Source organism: Leopardus geoffroyi, chromosome D3 (assembly GCF_018350155.1).
Source record: "Leopardus geoffroyi isolate Oge1 chromosome D3, O.geoffroyi_Oge1_pat1.0, whole genome shotgun sequence".
Classification (NCBI taxonomy): Eukaryota; Metazoa; Chordata; class Mammalia; order Carnivora; family Felidae; genus Leopardus; species Leopardus geoffroyi.
The window spans coordinates 22,367,517-22,381,841 of NC_059339.1; the positions used below are offsets into that span (position 1 = coordinate 22,367,517).

The 14,325-nt window shown below is 48.2% G+C and overlaps 1 protein-coding gene across 3 annotated transcripts in view; it reads right to left on the reverse strand.

Moving 5' to 3' along the window:
• Positions 1 to 14,325, reverse strand: part of OSBP2 (oxysterol binding protein 2) — a 180,683-nt gene that overhangs the window by 78,558 nt on the left and 87,800 nt on the right. The window contains exon 1 of one of the 3 annotated variants that reach the window (XM_045458325.1): positions 10,631 to 10,728. The exons of the other annotated variants lie outside the window; for them this stretch is intronic. The gene's annotated coding sequence lies outside the window, so the exon portion shown is untranslated. Of the gene's footprint in view, positions 1 to 10,630; positions 10,729 to 14,325 lie in introns of those variants that run through there. 3 annotated transcript variants of the gene reach the window in all.

Consider the following 14,325-nt stretch of genomic DNA (forward strand, 5'->3'; position numbering starts at 1 on the left):
TGGAGTGAGCCAGGGGCTACTGTATCCCTGCACATGTGTTTGGAAGAAGTGGCCTGCCTGAAGACCAGGTCGCCTAGAGGACCCCGTGGAGAACGAGGGTCAGGTCCCACCAGGCAGTTCTGAGGATGCTTGGCCTCTTTTCAGCCCTTTTTGTTCACAGAAGTGGCTGGCCCCCAGCTGGCCCATTCGATTGCTTATACCACTTATTGACCAAAAGGCCTTTTGCTTATTGAGGTCTAAATAACACTTTGACCAACAAATCCCTCAAGACATCCAAAGGGCTGGGATTCCCAGGTGATTAGTATCCATTTGTCTAGTCTTCAATTATTTCTTTTTCAAAAAACTTATTTTAAAAAAAAGCAACAACAAAAATGATTGAAAATACAAATCTATTGCAGAATGTTCCTCCTTCATGGAAAAAAAAAAGTACAAATTAAAGCAGCTTTGAGGTAGGTAGCTTTTTAAGTATATTAAAATGGCCCAAAATGTATTGAATTATTAACACCAAATGCAAATGAGATGGCAGTGAAGCTGGCATGCTCATTCATTGCTGGTGGCATAGAACAACAGTATGCTCATTCCAGAAAGAGATATTACAGCTCATCAAGGTGCTGTGATGATGTTGCCTTTCTCAACTCAGTAATCTGACTCCCGGGAATTTTCCCTCAGGAAATAATTCAAGAGAAGCAAAGAGCACTCAGTACAAAGACATTCATTGCATCATTATCTATAATAGCATAAATGGGGAAACTCAAATGCACAAAAATCAGACGGTAATTCAAAACATTAGAGTACATCAACTCAGTGGAATATTACACAGCCATTAAAATGATCATTATAAAGATAGAGAGACTGTTAGTTATAAGTGGGGTGAAAAAGGCAGAGCATAAAGGCCATATTTAATATGATGCCAGTGATGTGAAATACAAGGGTATGTGCAGAGTGGGGAAGAGAAGGTAATGTGCAAAAGTCAAAAACAGTTTTGTGAGGGTGTGAGATTACTGGGGAGTTACTCATTTTCCAAATGCTCTTTATCTTACTGTGGAATCTTTTTCCACAACAACAACAACAATTGAGCAAGCTACATTCAGTCAAATGAATTATTTGAAACCCTTTTCCAAGGGGCCAAAGGAGGTACAGAAGAGTCAGCCAGCCGGGAATAGGTGCCCTGCCCTGCTTAGGGAGCATGGAGTATGAGGCAACAGGATGGCAGGGGAACAGGATGGGTGGGACCAATGAACAGGAAGTCATGGCAGTGGAACCAAAGCAGTCCCAGCATCACTCAGGCTGCCCTGGGGAGGCCTGCACTTAGGGTTCAGATGCATGGGTCTGAGCACAGAGCTGCAACCTGCTCACCAGGTGACATGAACCAAGTGCAGGAGCCTCTCTGAGCCTCACTTTCCTGATTCTCATCCAGATACAGTGCTCGCTCCCTATTATCGGCTGAATTGTGTCCACCCAACCCAAATTCATATGTGGAAGTTCAAACCCACAGTACCTCAGAATGTGACTGTATTTGGAGAAAGAGCCTTTAGAGAGGTGACTAAGGTAAAATGAGGTCATATAGGTGGGCCCCTATTCCATATGACTGGTGTTTTTATATGAAGAGATCAAAGGGCACCTGGGGGGCTCAGTCGGTTAAGCATCTGATTCTTTTTTTTTTTTTTTGATGTTTATTTAGTTTGAGAGAGACAGAGGGAGAGAGAGTGCATGCCCAAGCAAGCGGAGGAGGGGCAGAGAGAGAAGGAGACACAGAATCCGAAGCAGGCTCCAAGCTCTAAGTTGTCAGCACAGAGCCCAACGTGGGCTCGAGCTCATGGAGCGCGAGATCATGACCTGATCCAAAGATGGATGCTCAACCGACTGAGCCATCCAGGTGCCCTAAGCATCTGACTCTTGATCTTGGCTCAAGTCTTGATCTTTCAGTTTGTGAGATTGAGCCCCGAGTTGGGCTCTGCACTGACAGCACAGAGCCTCCTAGAGATTCTCTCTCTCCAACCTCCCCGCCCCTCCCTCACTTACTCTCTCTCTCTCTCAAAAATAAATAAATAAACTTAAAAAAAGAAAGAAAGAAAAAAATTAAAAAGAAAAAAAAAAAGAAGAGGAGATCAGGACACACACAGACACGTGCAGACCGAGGGATGACCATGTGAGGAGACAACTAGAAAGCAACAACATATAAACCAAGGAGAGAGGCCTCAGAAGAAACCAAACCTGCTGACACCTTGATCTCAGACTTCTAGCCTCCAGAGCTGTGAGGAAATACATTTTTGTTGCTTAAGCCAGCCAGTATGTGGTATTTCATGGCAACCAGAACAAAGGAATACACCTCCCTTTGCAGAGCCACAAGGATGACATCACCAGCACGGGGCAGGAACTCAAAAGACATTTGGGAAAAGTGAACCAGGTCTGAGGCAGGGTCTTGGCACCCTGAAAACCACTGCCTCAGACAAGGCCTGTGCTGGAAGACTGGGCCTCAATGTCTATCGGTGAGTTAGTTTAACTGTGAGGTTTAGAATGGCTATGGAGTTCTGCAAGACAGCTTCTGTGATCCTCATGGCAATTGGGATGAGGTTGGGCAGGAGAGACAACACTGTACATAGCTGGCAAAATGAAAGTTTAATAAAGTTAAGGGGTTTTATTCAAAGCCAAAGAGCAAAAACAGACCAGAGAAGGGTCACTAATGCAACATCTTAAACCTCCAAGCTCCACTTTTCCACACTACTAAAAAATAAGGCTCTGACTGATTGATCTTACAACACGAAAGCTTAGAAATTCCATAGCACCAAAGCCACCATAAATCAAGTTAAAAGATAAGCAACACAGAAAATACTTGCAAAATACATAATTGACAAAGGAGAAAGAACCATAACTCAGAATGAGCTCCTACAGATCAGCATAAAACCACAAATATCTAAACAGCAAAATGGCAATAAATATAAATGTACAAGTCACAAAATGTGCATGATTGGTCAATAAACAGATAAAAGTAGACTCAATCTCTATCAGTAATAAGAGAAATGCAATGACAACCCACACTGTTGGGACATATAAATTTATGCCCTCTTTTTGGCTGACAATTTGATAGTGTCTGTTGTTATCCATCATGGGTATCCTCTGGATATAAACTGGCAATCCTACTGCTAGCAATCTATGCTTTGGAAAAACTTACACACATGCACAAATTTGCATGCACAAGAAGGTCTACTACAGCATTACAGTGAAACTAATAAAATGTAAAGAACCTACTGCCCATCAGGAGGGAGACAATTAGGGGCGCCTGGGTGGCTCAGTCAGTTGAGCGCCTGACTTCGGTTCAGGTCATGATCTCACGGATTATGAGTTCGAGCCCCACGTCGGACTCTGTGCTGACAGCCCAGAGCCTGGAGCCTGCTTCAGATTCGGTGTCTCTTCCTCTCTCTGTCTCTCCCTTCCATGCTCATGCTCTCTGTCTCTCAATAATAAATAAATGTTAAAAAAAATTTTTTTAAAGAGGGAGATGATTAAATACATTATGACACACTTTAGAATTCCATGCAGTTATTTTAAAAATGAGATCAGTCTATATGTACTGACACATAAGGATCTCCAAAATATATCAGTAAGGGAAAAAGCAAGCTGCTTATCAATATGCACAATACAATCTCATTTATATATATGTAACCATGTGTGTGTGGGTGTGTGTGTGCTTACATGGCTTTGTAAAAGCATGGGAAAAATCTGGAAAAGTATCACTGGTAACCAATGCATGTGTATATTCCTTGGGAAGGAGGTACTGAAAGATGACTACGTTGTATGTTATTTATTCTAGAGTCATTTAAATATTTTACAATTTTGTATTTCCTAATGAATGTTATCTCTCAACAAATTAAAATTGGCAAGAATCAACTCCTGCTTGTGTTGAATTCTGAGACCCTACAAAAGACTCTCTAATGGTGTGAAGGGAGGTTCATAATGAATGAGTTTTGGGAGCAGGAGGGTCCAGAAATCACATCAGAGAAGCCACCACATCAGTGCACACAGACCAACCTGGAAGGCAGCAATCAGAGAGGGGCTGGATCATTTGACGCACCCGTGGCACAATCCCCATGAGGCGGAGGAACAGAGCCGCCCATGGTGACGGGCCCTGCAAAGAACGGACACAGATGCAACCAAGTGTGGGAGGCAAAAGGCTCAGGCACCTGTCATTTGGCCAGGTTGCAGGCCTCACCCCACCCTCAGCCACCAGGCTGTTGGTAGGTGCTCTTGGCTACAGACACCAGTGACCTTGAGAGTAGTGGCTATGGCTCAGGGATGAGGCTCAGGAGGGGCCGCCATGTTGATGTCCAGGCATCCACCTGTGCTCACTTCACCAGGGCTGCTCTGGGTTGCATGGTCCAGAGAGGTGTTAGGAAAAATGTCAGAAAAGGAGAGAGGACGTTGTAGGCAAGTAGAGACTGCAGATACAGGGAAGAAGTGACAGATAAGCTGCTGCTCAAAAGAGTCACCCCTGAATGCAGCAGCCCCATGTGATGCCCTCTCTAGTGCCCTTACTGTGGCAGGCATGAGTCACACCAGTGGCCCCTTTTTGAAACACCCTGCTTCCTGCTCCTGTGGCCACACACCCATTGTCCTCCACCCTCCTCTCTCCCTGCTCCCAGGCAAGATTCAGTCCTCACTCCCATGTTCTTCCCACTTCATGCTGGGTGGGGCCCAAATGATGATGTCCATGCCCACGACTCATTGTCCTGTCTCCCTGTTCATGTTTCCCCATCTGTACCATTGCTATGGTCCTCCCCTTCAAGCCCCAGATATCCATGGCTACCTGGATGACACCCACTCAACCTGTCCCCACTGAGCCCAGTATCTTGCCTCTGCTCCCTCAGGACAACCTTTCCCTCTCCGGACAATTCTTTCTGCCCCCAGGTACCAGGCTGCAGACTTGAGGGTCAGCTCCTATGTTCTCTCCCTCACCTTGGGCCCCTACATGCAATGCATCCCCAAGTCCTGAGGACGTTAACTTCAAAATAGCTTCCAAATTCATACCCTCTTCTCCCCCTCGGGTGAGTAAGCCACCCCCCAGCTCACTTTCAAGGTCTCAGATTCTACATTTACCCCTTCTTATCCATCCTTCAAGCTGCCATGGAAACAATTTACTGAAAATACACCATCCACTCTGTCACTTCCCTTCCATGGGTCCTCGATACCCACAGAAGCAAGTTCAAGTTCAAACTCCTTGGCAAACCACAGCCAACCAGGAGGTAAGCCTTGTGGGCCTCAGCACTCCTTACTCCTTAGCTTCACCCCTGCTCCTCCCTCCCTTGCCTTTACTCACCTGGCTGAGATGCCCTGCTTTTCCCTCCCTTGGCTGGCTCCTGTCATCTCTGGATACTGAGTGTGGGTCCCTCCCTAAGGAGACTTACTTGACAGCTGCCACCCCAGAGAGGGATGGAAAGCTATCTGGAGAGGGTCCTTCCTCAGGGTTCTCCTCACACCTTTGCCCATCACAAGCTGTACTCATCACACTGACTCATAAGGATCTTGTCTGTCCCCCTGCAAATAAATAGTCAGTGCCTTGAGGTCCAGGAAGGGGGCATACTCTCTGTATTAGCTTCCTAGGGCCACCACACACTAGGTGGCTTCAAACAACAGAAATTTATTCTCTCACAATTCTGAAGGCTAGAAGTCCACCATCAAGGTGTTGGTAGGGTCATGCTCCCTCTGAAGGTTGTAGGGAAGGATCTCTCCTTGCCTCTTTTAGTTTCTGGTGGCCCGGGGTGTTCTTTGGCCTGTGGAGGCATAAATCTAATCTCTGCTTCCATCTTCACATGCCTCCCCCTCTGTGTATGTGTCTGAGTCCAAATTTCCCTCTTTTTAGAAGGACATCAGTCATATTGGATTCAGGACCATGCTCGTGACCTCATCTTAACTTGATTACATCTGTGAAGACCCTATTTCTAGTCACATTCACAGGTACTGAAGGGGTAGGTCTTCAATATATCTTTGGGGAGGGGGGACACACTACAACCCATAGCCCTTACTTTGGTATCACTATTGCCAAGAACTGTTAATGGATGGCTGAGCCAGTGTGCTCTGGGTCTAGACAGGGGAGGAACAGTCAGATGAAGAAGGCATCTTGAAGTTGGACCTGGAGGAGATGGGAGGGAAGAAGCATGTCCAGGTGGAAGGAGGAAAACTGCATGGGAGAGGAGGGAGAGCTGGGCTGCATGAGAGGCCTCGGCTCTGTGCTTTGTGGTGCAGGGAGCTGGGCCAGTCTGCAGAAAGGCTTTCAGGCTGGGCTGAAGCATCTGCCCTGGTACTGTGGAAGCAGTAGGCAGCCATCAGGAAAGCAGTGACAAGAGCAGAACAAGTGTTCCTGAAAGATTAATCTTCCTGAGGCATAGAGGGGCAAGTCTAAAAGGAGCCCTCCCTATGCAGGGGGTTACCAATAATGAGGAACTAAACCAGGGCAGTGGCAGAGGAGCAAGGAGAGAATCCAGAGAAAATGTGATGGGAGAATGGACAGGGCATGACCTCAGGCAGAAAGGAGAGGAAGAGGCTGAAGCTTGAAGGGAATCAGTGGCCAGTGACTGAAAACAGCAGCCCAGGGAGAGCACTGTGCCTGCAGAAGCGGCAATTCAGTTTAGCCTCATGAAATACCATTCAATTTAAAAAGCAAGCTCATGGGTACACTCATTAAGTAATCACTGAAGCAGGGCATGTGTGCAAAACAGCTGCAAGAGTCCACACACTTTGTAAATAACTCAAGTTTATGGGAAACAAACACGTCTTTTTATATCAATGCCTGGTACCCTAGCTGTTAGCAGCAGGCATTTTGGAAGAAAGGTCTCAAGCCAAGGGAACTAGAAATTCAACTGAATAACCTTTAAATTACCTCATCACCTTGGGCAATGGAAATCAATGCAGTCTGCAAAGGGCTACCATGTGCCAGCAGAGGCCAGATGGAGCTGGTTCCCAGGCAGGGGATCCAGGGGCAGAGGGAGCTGTCCACCATGGGGGCATCTCTGGGATCAGTAGAGGTCCTGGGACTTCGGAGGCCCTTTCTGAGAGAGCTACCAGCAACACCCCAGACTTACCAGAGAGGCATTACTGAGGCACGGCATTAGGAGAGGCTCTTGCCTTGGGGGATAGAATAAAGACCCTTCTCTCCACTTCCCCCACCTTCATGGATGATTCATTCCCTCTCTGGGCCTCAGGCACTTCATATCACCAGAGGATAGCCTCATTGATTTCCAAGGGCTCTTCTACCTTCCAGCTCTGCTTACGGCTGTGGCTACCACCCCTGTTGCCTGATCGCAAGCCTCATCCCAGGTGGGGATGAGAAGATCTGGCAAACCTGAAAGGGAAGGTCTCAGACACTAACTCCTCCAAGTTGTGATTCTGTACAGCTGATCCTAACCCCTGCTTTTTCTTCTTCCTCTGGCCACCCAGCGATGGGTGCTATCACCTCAGTGTGAGAAGGATGCACTGTGAGCCTGGAGATCAAGGCGACTCTGGGTGTGTTGCTCCCCTTTTCTGTGCCACCAGCTCATCTGTGAGGCCCTCTCCTCATGCTGGAGAGGTGGGTGCCACGGTCAGACCTTGGGCACCTATGATGTAACATCTGAGAATGTCTCCTCATTCACATGATAGGGATGGTAATGGTTTTATTTCACAGGGTTGTTATGAGGATTGAGTTACTACAGAAAAGCCTGGCCAGTGTTAGCTGCTAGTACCACAGGGTCTGGGGGACATAAGCAGGACGAGAAGACATGCATTATTAGAGGAACAGCAGCAGCCTCTCCCCACAAGAAAGCATCCCCTGCCACAAGTCCTTTCCTGGAAGGGGTTTCTCTGAACAGAGACCCCTCATGGCCTTTGACATTTAGGCTCCTTCTTCCTGGAGGGAACACTCCCCTTGTCTCCTTTTGCCCAAGCTCCACTGCTGGTCAGCCAAGGTCCCTGGATGACAGCAGACCCAAGTACAGTCCCTACCTTGGGAACACTACCTCCAGCAGGACCAGGCTACCCCAAAGCAAACTACTGAGTCCTTTCATGGCCCTCACAGTTTCAGTATAAACATCAATGTGTGGGGATTTTTGTCTCAATATGCTCAGATTCTTCTAATAAGTGGTGATGGTAGGCCATGGCAAGAGATTTCAAGGATAACATTGAGCCCCTACAATCCTGTGCTGTTTACATAGTAGGCAGCTGTTACTTTCTCTATTTTTCATATGATAAAACCAAGGCTCAGAGAGGCTGAATCACAGGATGTAGTTAGTAAGAGGTAAAATGGGAATTTTGACGTTGCTCAATCTACAAAGCGAGGCCTTTTTTCACCTCCTTTACACAACACAGCTGTGACCACCATCTCAAACAGCAAGATGAACTGTATTCACCAAAATGAAACTTGTTCAATTGCCATATATTCATTACTATATCATGTTCTGTTGCTGTATACATCTTTATTTCCTGCCTTGGCCTTGAGAAATCCAGTCAGAAAAGTTCTGTTCATGTTTTCCATGCACATTTTATAATTTTACATAGATGCTGGCTTGCATGTGATAAAACCAAGTGCAGAACTTCTAAACAGAGACTGTGAGCTGGATCTAGGACTGTGTAGCATCTAGACAACCGTCAAATGTTATCTTCCTCAGTTACAGAGGAGAACTTGAGCCCACCTTAATTATTGAGGAGGTTTTAAGTTGCTCAGATTGTGAATAAAAATAGGTAGCCTGATGGCATTACAGGCAGAGAGCATGCTAAATATATGCATGTATATATATGCATACACACCCCAACTTGATCTAGTTACAGAAAACTTTGGGCCTATAAATGTATATTCAAAATAAACAACATGCAAAGCTCAAATATATTGTTTTCCCAAAGCAAAAGCAATGGCTTGCTGCTTGGCCAGCCTGCCATTATGCATTTTGGACTTCATATTTTTATGAACGAAGTCAGCAAGGATCTCAAAGTACAGTTATGAGTCAGTCATCCTTCCTGACAACTATTCTCTAAAGAGGTTTACTCATCTGGCCAAAATACAAAGTGTTGACATGGTAAGTAAAAACTTAACTACTGTAAACAAAAATGCTTTTGGGTGGGAAAAAAGTGGTCAAGAATAATGTAAATCAAGTACATGATAGATATGCAGTTATTATAGTTTCTCTGGTATGACTTTTCCTCTCTTCAGAACACTGGCCAGAGATAAATGGTACCCGGTACCGAATGGTACCCAGTAATGCTACCATGTCCTTGGCATACATTTCCATCAGCACTGCAGCACCATTGCAGCTCACACTGACCCTAAAACCAGCACATCATCTCATACATCTTTTCTACCTCTCCTTCATTTCATCAGCACCATCATCAGGCATCCGATGATCCAAGGAAGTTGCCCACCAGAGTCATTTCTGATGCACATAGCTTAGGCTAGACAGTCAAAACAAAACACAGACCCCAGCCCTCCAGCATGAGCCTGTTGAGATTCAGAGGCTTCATTTACAGCCACCTGGTTACAATAAGCACTTTACAAGGCTTGGCATCTAGACTTCTTCAGGGCCCTGGAGGACAGTCCCTCCAACTCCACCCCTCCTTCCTTCCACCCCTTCACCTCCCCAACACACCAAAAGTCCTTTGTCGAGGCAGTAGAGCCCCCCAACAGCCCACCCATCAGGTTCTAGGAGTCAAGAGGTCTATCTGTCTGACCTTGCCAGGTGATGGAGATGGGAACCGAATGCTGGTGGGATCGAAGGCAGAGGTGACCCATCAAGTTTAAACACATCTCCCCCTTCAGTGGATGGCTCAAGGCAGGAGGGGGGGGCAGCTTTAAGGGCCGAGGAAGCTCAAGGCTCCTGGCTGGGTAGTTGCCCAGCCTGACCCCAAACTGCTTACTCAGAGGCACAGGCTGGCTGGAGAAGGGCTTTTCCTGTGACAGGCACCACTGGAGTTTAAAATCCCCTTTGCGTGCTGGGAACACACACACACACACACACACACACACACACACACATACACACACACACAGTAGCAGGAAGTGCCTGCCCAGTGTCCACTCCAAAGCTCTTCTGCCTGAGTCCAGCTCACTTACAACAGCCAGGTGCACCGAAGTGACCCTTGCCCTTGAAGCTCTGGTAATGGCAGCTCAGGTGCCTAAGGAGACTGGAGGAAGGCAGGGAAAGGGCTTTACCTCTTGACTGAAGCCCCTGGGGAAGGCTCAAGCCTACCTTCCCTGCTAAAAGATGGCTGGCCTCTGTCTGGGCTATATTCCAGTGGCTGGTCTACACGGGGCCGATCCCCTGCACTGAAAGGGGAGAGTATCATCCCTGTGACACCAACCTGGGCAAACATCCCTTCTCAGTATCATATAGTGGGCTGCACCCAGGGTGGTGAAGGGGACATGCTTAGTGACTGCCCTTAGACTTCTAGCTAAACCCTTTGTCCCCTGGCTTGTGAGGGCAGAGGGGCCTGCCCTCTATCCCAGGACTGAGTAAGTGCCAGGGCAGAGATCTGATCCCTCAGTCCTGTAGGCTGCTCAAGATGAGGGCTAGAAGAAATTTACAATAGGTAAGGAAAATTTAAAAGCCCAAGAGATCCCATGCCTCAAGGACCCGCCTGCCCCATGCTTGCTCCGCTCGCCCCAACTCACCCCAGGAAGGGGCTCCCGGGTGTGGAAGTGGGTCTGGCCCCGAGGCTGTGGGGGCTCTTGCAGCTGCCGCCGCCGCCGCCGCCTTCCCGCCGCCGAGCTCTCAGTCCATCTCGGTGCAGTGCCGGCTGCCACCGCCGCGCCAAGCCCGGGAGAAGGACGGCGGTCCCCGGATTGGGTGTGTGCTACCCGGCGGCCCCGGGCCCGCCTCCCCGCCGCGGCCGCCCCTTCAGCACCGCGGATAGCGGCCAGCCCAAGCGCTCTGAGTGCAGCCCAGCCAAGAGGTGCCCTGCGCCCGGCTCCGTACGCCCGCCAGTCAGCCTGAGCGCGGCAGGGGCGCGGCGAGCCGCGTCTTCATTCCTCCAGCCTCCTTCCCACCCGCCTGAGGTGGCCGCCTCTCCCTCAGGGCCCCGCTCCAAGAGCGAAGGGCGCTGCGAGGCCACCAGACAGTCCGCGGAGGACGGGACGCGCCTCCTCCAGCCCGGTCTGGGGCAGGGACTAGCGCTCTCCTCCCGCTCAGCGGGCTAGACAAAGGCGAGTTCTCGGTGTCTGGACGCCAACGGGCGGCGGAAAGCTCAGCTCAGCCTCTTAAAATGCGGGAGCATGGCCCGGAACCCGACCCGACCCTAAGGGCGCTATCGCGGCTCAATCGAGGCCAAAGAGGGCTGGCCCTTCGCCTGAGTCCAGTGGGGGAGGGGCCCTTGGCTCAAGCCCTCATTTCTCCACTGTCATATGCCCCGGGGTTGTAAGGAGTTAACCAGTTAGAGTGTCTTGGGAACTAGGGGAGGGTGAGCCGTTGGGGTTCCATCCCCATCTGGAATCCAATTCCCTCCTCCACATCCTTGGTGCCAGAGCGTCAATCAACCAACAGATGGGACTGCTGGAGCCTGGTGACATCACGCAGAACGCTTCCACGTTTTTCATTTCTGTTCAAATCCCTCCTACTCCTCCTTGCCCCCTGCCAGGAAAGTTCCCAACTGAGAGCAGGGGCCCTAGTTCTGAGAGCCTCTGCCACAGATCAGAAACATGACCTGGGCCACCCTTGCCTCTGCCCTCAGTGAGCCTCAGCTTCTCCTCTTGGCTTGTGGGGGTGGAGCAACCTTTGGTTCCAAGTCTGAGATAACTCAGCTTGTCTATCTGGCCAGGCAGAGAGAAGAATCCACAGCATGGACAGCCACCCCCAGCCCTGTCCACTTCATGGCCCCTCTCAGGCCTTTATAGAGTACAAGGTGAGGGGGCCCTTCTTTCCACTCAGTGAAACTGGCAACTCTTATCTAATTCTTTCTAAAGCAACCACAACTTTTATGCCTCATTAATTCAAATCCAAAGACATATTCATTTTTGCCATTTGGTTGAGTCCCCAGTTTAAAGGGGAAGACCAATGAAATGAGTTCAAGTCGAGGTTAATAAATGCTATCCAAGTAGGCATGAGGCACTCTGCTCAAACACTCACAGATCAAGGCTGCTACACAAAGAGCCCAGAGCTGAAACCTTCAGGAAGAGCACGGCAGGAACAGGACTGAACATTTGCCATCCAGGAAATGTGGCAAGGGGCTGGGGAGAGTCAGGTGGGGGAAAGAGGGGCAGGGACTCCTTTAGTTTCCACATCAAGGAAGAATCACAATCCACATGTGGTGCCTTAAAAAAGAAACAAAACCACTACCTGTACCTTTTAACATCTTTTTTTTTTCCTCCTTTGAAAATTACTTCCAAGAGGTTTTTTTTTTTTTTTTTTTTTTTTTTTTTTGTAGCATACCATCAAAATCCAAAGACAAGAAACAAGTCAGGTTCCAGGGCACAGGTTATGTGGGCTTTCTGCTGCACTGGTCACAGGCATCAGATGGAGGAATGGGGGTGCCCATCTACCTCCCAAACATCCAACATTTGCCCAGTGGGCATGTTGACTAATAGGAAAATCTCAAGTCTTTCTTTGTGCGTTTCCTCATTTGGAATTTAATTTCTTGAGTATTTTGTGACAAAGGATTCTTTCAATTTAACTCTTTTAATTGTCTAACTTATGGCACATTCAGCAATCACCAGCATGTCTGCATCCTTACGTTCCAGGAGATGAGAGAGGGACCCAGTGAAGCCCATTTCCACAGACACACACACCACTAGCACAAAACCTACAATTTCTACTGACACAAGAGGCTCACAGATACACTGAAGACCATGAAACGTTCACGATTTGGAGCAACAGAAACAATCTAAGCCACATATCAAGATTTTAAATTTCAGTTCAGTTATTCAGTTATTCTCTAGGTTCTGGAAAAGCCAAAAAACTGGAATACATTCCAATGATTCTTAACCACAAAGGCAGGAAGACACATCTGCCCAAGGCCCCATTCCTCCCTCTGCCTCAGGGCTCAAACCCTGCTCTTTGACCTCACTACAAAATCTCTTCTTTGTGGGCAGACTATGCCTGCCACTCCTGCTGACAACTGCCAGTGTGGCTGGTAAATCCCAACCAAATCCATTCTTCCCAGCCCAGCTATACTTTGCTCCCTCTGCTATGCCCTGAAAACATGAGCATGTCCTTGGCTTGTCCCTTCCTCCTCCCTTACAACCAGCCTGTCTCAGGTTTCACCAGTGCTTTCTTAGCCCACTCTTTCCTTCTCACCCAACTAGGGACCTGGACCTAGCCTTCTTCCTCTCTCCCTTGACCACCATAGCCACCTCTTCCCTGTCCCCTCTCTTAACCTCCTCTCTGGCCATATGACTCTTCTTAAGATACCTAGGACAGGTACCTGTCTCTACCTCTGTTACAAGCCTAAAATGCTACCATCCCACTACTAACCATGCAAGGTTCAACTTCCAAGCCTAACCCTCTGGATCCTAGGCAGACATGCCTTTTGTATTCCATTTCCTAGGCCGCCCTAGTGACAGTTCTGCTCCCTGGCCATGATGTCTCAGGTCTTTGCCTCATGACCCTGACCATCCCTTGCCAACTCTGAGAATCTGCTCCACTATCCCTTACCTGACATCCAAGTTCCTATCCACCCACTGGAGCTCCAAAGCTCTCCAGAAGTGCTCCCAAGTGCTGCTGTGGCCAATGCTGGGAATGGTGCTGGCCATGCTTACCATCCTGAGGCATGGCTCCTCATCTTGGCCTTCAGTTACACTTCCTTGAGTTTTTAGAGTACTCCCTGCCAGTACCATGCAGTACCAGACACTTAATCATTCCAACTATCTATACGACTACCTACCTGTCCCATGCCCAGGCATCTTACCTCTCCGGAAAGTCAATAAGAGTTCTTGCCTTCTGTTTTTATGGGGGCCTGTCGCTTCCTAGCAAAGTGTTCATAGCACTATAGAGAGGTCCTCAATAGTTCTTGAATGAGCAAACTCAGCATGGGTAATACCAAGAAAAGAATAATTTTAAATCTAGTTTTGAATTTTATCTAATTCATATTTTCTTTGTCTTTCCTCACTCCCAGGCCACATCCTGCCAAGCTGAGCTTGGGATGGCAGGCAGGGGAGAAAGAGGCTCTAGGTTGCCAGAGAATCACAGAACAAGTTCATTGCCAGTGGGTGATAAAGACAAGACTGATAAGGCATTCTGTGGTATGTTATTGCATAGCTGTATTCGGGACTCTTCAAGTAACTCTGTAAACCAAACAACAGGGCAAATTGGAACTTACTGACAGGCTGGGGAACAGATATTCTCACCATAGCAATACCTCAAAAACATAGCTGTT